Genomic DNA, 5954 nt, shown 5'->3' with positions numbered 1-5954 from the left:
AGAATGCTTACACTTTTCGATAAACATAATGCTTTAGAGCTAGGTGTTCTTGCAGCAAAGTACATGCACCGATCTCATCAGACAGGATTTTGTTTTTGATTCGTCAACTATTTATTTCACGCTTAGGAATTGTATCACTAATCATTACGTAGTCTAATATGAATATATGATAAAAGAATATCAATTACTTAATCTGCTGCACATATGGATGGCTTGTTCATCAACAATGTGCAATCAACAAGACATACACGCACACTGGGATGCAAATTCCGCAGTTCCCGTCACACACACGCACACTCAGTCCTCACGTGCAACGACGCCGTCGGCGGGGCAGGGCATGCCACTTCCATGTTGTCGCCGAACGTCTCCTCCCATGTGCACTGGAAGGTGCCGTCATCCTCCTCCGCCGTCTCAACGTCTTGGTGGACGTCGCCATATTCGCCGGCTAAGGACTCCTCCAATGTACAGTCGCTGCCATGCTCGGACGCCTCGGTATTTCCCTGGAGCGTCAGTCCTAATTCTGGAAGCATGTCGGTGAAAAAGCCGCTTGGATCCACGCTGCAGTCGTCCACTACTCCGGGGGGCAACGTCTCGTCTTGGTCGGACATGAACGAACGCTCGAACTCCCGAAGCGTCCCGCCGGCTTCTTCTTCTTCTTCTTGGATGGACATTTCTTGGCGGCGTGGGGTTTTCGGACGTGGAGCCTCCGGATGTTGGACGTCGGCGGCCGCCTTCCTCTTCTTCTTGGAACCGGGGGCATTGATTACGGACGCGTAGGTAATCTCCCTCTTGTGGGGAGAGACGTAGATCTTGCATTGCACCAGTCCGGCCGCACCGTCTTGTTCGTCGTCGTGGTCGAGGCCGTACTCCTTCATGCACCACCCAAGCCTGGTTCTGGCTGCTCCAGGCCTCTTGATCCCAAAGGAAAGTTTGTCGATGAAGCCGACCCGTTTACCTTGAGTGTCTAGCACGGGCTCGCTCTTCTCCGAGTGCCAGTTGTAACCCTCGTCGTCGTCGACGACACGCTGTCGCCTTCCGCTGCGGCCACCTTTGGTCTGGTGACGACGGACCGGTGAGAAGAAGTACCACACGCCTCCTTTGCCGTCGTCCTTGTCGGAGCCAGGCGCGTGGGCACGGTTCTCGATGAGGTCCTCAGGTGGCGCGGAGTAGACGTCGGCTTCGTGGATGAAGCTGCTGAAGCGGCCTAGGTCTGCTCCGGCGATCTTCTGGCGGAGGAACTGGTTGATGAGCTCGTGATCCTGGGGACTGAAGGTGGAGCCGACGAGAAAGAGCTCCTCATGGCCGGCCATATTCAATCGCCTTCCCTTGATCAGAGCTAGCTAGCGGATGTCTAGCTAAGGAAGGTCCGTAGGTGCGCAACCCTAGCTAGGTAGGTATATATGGGTGGATCGCGACACAGGGCTATGTACGTGCCTTCCTTGATCAATACACTACTAGAGTGCTTCGGACTCAGGAGCGTCTTCAGTTTGTATACGGATTGCTAGCGTACGCATCTAGTGTATATACGGTCCGTAAGCGTCTCGTGACGGTGCAACGTCAGCGTAGAACGACCGCGCGTTCTGGGAGCTGGGATTCAGCTCGTTTGGAAACGCACGCGAGTCTCCATCCATGCACTGCACGATCTCTCTGTCAAGCGAACGCAAACGATCGATCTAATCCAATGGATTTCTCTCTGTCAAACGCACGACTTCGCCACGCAAACATCGATCTTCCTTAATTAATAGTGCTTCCCGTCTTCAGTTCGTATCCGAATTGCTAGCGCAGTTCATTTCGCCAAGGGATTGGGTTTGCAATTGCATGCAACGAGCAAACTCCAGTTGGCTTCTAGTAAAACTTTGACTTTTCCTCTCTTTTTTTTGCATTTCTCTCACTATTCTCTTTTTATCACATCTTTTTCCGGCGCCTATGCATGCAGGGTACTCCCTCCGTTTCTAAATATTTGTTTTTCTAGAGATCTCAACAAGTGACTACATACGGAGCAAAATGAGTAAATCTACATTTTAAACCATGTCTATATAGATCCATATGTGATAGTCCATTTAAAATCTCTAAAAACACAAATAGTTAGAAACGGAGGGAGTACTACTGACTTGGAAAAAACACATCTTGCCTAGTGTTTTTTCAATTTTTTTCTCGGGTACTCCGCTTAACCTAGTGTAAGCCGAGTACCTTCCAAAATACACACAGCAACGGCAGACGGCAACTGCGAGCCGAGTACCCTCTGAAACCACACGGCAACTGCGAGCCCCCAGTAAGCCAAGTATATCATAAAACACACACCACTTACAAAGGAAACTTGGTATATTCTGTCACGTGGTCAATCCCACTGCAATTAACCGAACAACAACAGATTCTATAGGTCAAGTGCCCTCTAACGGCATATCCACCGTGCTGCTGTCACTACTAGAGAAAACCCTAACAGTAGCGCTCGGCTTTTGCCTACCAGTAGCATAAGTGGCCACGCTACTACTATGGCGCTACAACTAACTTGTAGTAGTAGCGTTGGTCTGCCCAACGCTACTGCTATATAGCTGTAGCGCGGGACTCCACCCCGCGCTCCTAACCTACCGGTGCCACTACTTCTTTTTAACCAGCGTTACTGCTAGCGTTACGCATAATTTTTTTTGCCACGTATTTGCGATGTATTTGTACAGATTTAATACAGTAGTGTAATCATATCATAAACAAACAATATTCTCATCATGTTATACACATAATAGTCTCATCATATCATCACATCGTCCAACACAAATGATGTCTCTCATCATCATCTCAATATAGCGATACAAGTTATGCAACATGTCTCGAATACAAGCAACTGCATGGTCATCACATACACATGTTTCATCATCTATATCTAAACTATGATACAGAAGAGAAGAGCGGTCACTATGAGCAAGAGTGCGATAATGTAGTACTTGAGGCACCGGTATCGATCCCTCTCTCGCGCAACCCTGAACCTCAAGTAACCAGCTTTTGCTTCGCGTCTGCTATCAAAACCTCTCTGGTTGCCGCCCGAGAACTGTGACACTTGGGTCTCACACTCTGGCCACTCGTCGCACACTCCTAGAACCTTCCCTACATACACGGCGTAGCACTTCTTCGCCATCAATGATCTATATACCTGCATCGGCACATGATGAATTCATCGATAATATGCAACATAATATATAGTTGAGAAACACAAAAAGACAGAGTTAGTAAAAGTAGAAGCAACATATCGTAAACATAAATAACAAAGTTCATCATACCCAGACTAATTTACTAGAGTGATCTATGCTAGTTGAGGAGGACAGTTTAATTACATCACAAAGTTTCATCATAGAGAAAGTAGTGATTAAACAGATACATTGTCATCGTCAATCACTCCAACATGTTGTGTCGTTCTTCCAAATCAGGGAGGAATGGTCCGAGCTGCATGAAAGGCTCCAGGTCGAGACGCTGAGCGGCTACGCGTGTTCGGACGTCTTCCTGCGACATTTGCCCTTCTTCGTAGAACATCCCTATTTTTTTATGACCTCCTTCATGATGACTTGGGCAAGTTCACGCTGGATGTGATAGAACTCCCCTCAAAGTTGATGATCCGGTACATTTCCTAGTTTCTTGGCCCATTGTAGAATATTGGCGTCGCCGGATTTAGGTGACATGTGAAGTTTCCGCCGATCCCTTCTGTACTCCAGCATGTGGTTGATGACGTAGAATCCATGACTGAGACTACCATTTAGTTGCTGGATGTAGCAGAAGTCGGTCTTCAGCGCCGGTTGGAGTTTCTGGCGCCCACGCGCCTGCTGGTATGGGCCAGGCCCACGAACACACAGGTAGTAGCACGAAAAAAGAAAACTCGGACATATATGGCGCTGCACGTGGAATCGAACTCACAATCCATACCTCCAGTAAGTGGTTGGCTGACCACTCAAGCTACTATGAATATATGAAACATTGCAGCGTGACGATACATAAGAACAGTAGCTGCGTAGATATTTAAATTATATGAAAACATTTTAGAAAAGCGTGGTTTCTTTTGACAAAAATGTGTTTTTTCTCGGAAGTCCACAGATTTTAGAAAAAATCATGAATTAGAAAAAATTTCATCAATTTTCCAAAAAGTTCACAAAAATATGAAAAGGTTCATCGATTTTTAAAACTTCCAGAAAATCTGAAAAAAGTTCATTGATTTTGAACAAAAACTTCATCTATTCTCAAAAAGAGCTTATCAATTTTCAAAAAAAGTTAATCAATTCTCAAAAAGAGTTTATCAATTTCAGAAAAGTTCATCGATTTTAAAAAAGTTTACAAAAATCAATTTTGAAAGTTAGTTCACAAATTTGAAAAAAGTTCATCAAGTTTGGAAAAACATTCATCAATTTTGGAAAAGAGTTCATCGAATTTGAAAAAAACTTCATCGAATTTGAAAAAAGTTCATCGATTTTGGAAAAGAGTTCATCGATTTTGGAAAAAAGTTCATCAAATTCAAAAAAAGTTCATTGAATTTGAAAAAACTTCATCGATTTTGGAAAAGAGTTCATCGATTTTGGAAAAAAGTTCATCGAATTCGAAAAAAGTTCATCGAATTTTAAAAAAAGTTCATCGAATTTGAAAAAAGTTCATCAAGTTTGGAAAAAAAGTTCATCCAATTCAAAAAAATGTTCATCGAATTTGGAACAAAGTTCTTCGATTTCAAAAAACGTTCATCGATTTTGGAAAAGTTCATTAATTTGAAAATTAGTTTATTGAAATGAACAAAAGAAAAAAAACACTAAACAAAACCCTTTTGAATAAACAAGAAAATCGAAAAAATAGACATGAGAAGAAAACAGTGAAGAAGCTAGTTTTGAACACATGAGGCAAGAGTGGTGCGGTGGTTAATTTATGGTGCGAACGAAGAGGAAGTCGCGGGTTCGTTTTCCACCAGACGCATTTGCATTTTTGTGCTTTATAACAGAAAAAAAGGAGCGATGGGCCGGCCCAAGAAGACGCGTGAAGGAGGGAGAGGTGTGCGCTCGTTGCGGGCGCAGCGGGCGCTGTTTAGGGAATGCCGCCAGGCACACCATGTGCACATGCACCCCTAAAAAAAACGTGCACATGCAACGTGCCTTTTGGGATCGAATCGTGGTGAGGCTATGTGGTCTTCACTCGTGCATGCTGTCGTGTTGCTCAACGCTATGTACGTGCCTTGCTCAGCTGGTAAAAGTGGCACGCCATGCTTTATGTAGTGGTCTTCCGGCGCCACCAAATCGCTAGTTCTAGCGCGACCACATCGTCATGCATTGTGTTGTGGACTTCTGGCGTCACGTTTTCATTTGGACTCAAAACTTTCGTGTCACTTTTGCCGCTGCATACGGGCCACTCCTCCACTCAATCAGCATAAAGACTGCTTCTCCATGGTTGAGCGCATGCCATCCTCGCTGCATTTGCTCCAGCAAAGGTAGCATTTACGTCCATAACATTGCCCTAAGCCACGGAATCACCCCGCGTCTATACCATCGACACGAGTTTCCGAAGGGAAACTTTTTCTTTCACGAGTGGGACAATTTCTTTAGCCGACAGTTGAAGAATTGGATCCTTCTCGTCCACGAGTTTGCTCACCAACATCATGTCTCCATCATCGTCTTCCTCGGCCATGAGCGCTCTTTGCTTTGGAGCTTCCTCGCAGCCCATCTTGAAGTAACCGAGGATTCCACAGTTATGACACCTCGCTTTCCGGATGTCAATCTTTCTCCTCGGCGGTGGTGCAACCTCGTTGTCTTAGTCAGCGAAATTCTCTCTCGTCGAGTGCTGCTTCCCCATCTTCTTGCTGCTCATGGACCCCCTTGCTTTTTCTTTGATAAGGCGATCCACTGCGCCTTTATGAGCATCGTACCTCCCATCTCCATGATTGTACCGCATATGCTCGTCATGAGCCTTGTACCGTCCAACGAGATTGTCGATGGAGA

General features: G+C 45.5%; 1 pseudogene; it reads right to left on the bottom strand.

Moving 5' to 3' along the window:
• Positions 1-281: 281 nt before the first annotated feature.
• LOC125533815 lies at positions 282-1300 on the bottom strand (annotated as a pseudogene).
• Positions 1301-5954: the final 4654 nt, after the last annotated feature.

Source organism: Triticum urartu, chromosome 2, assembly GCF_003073215.2.
Source record: "Triticum urartu cultivar G1812 chromosome 2, Tu2.1, whole genome shotgun sequence".
Lineage (NCBI taxonomy): Eukaryota > Viridiplantae > Streptophyta > Magnoliopsida > Poales > Poaceae > Triticum > Triticum urartu.
Note: the sequence above shows the minus strand (reverse complement) of the source record. Positions and strands in the feature narration are given on the sequence as shown.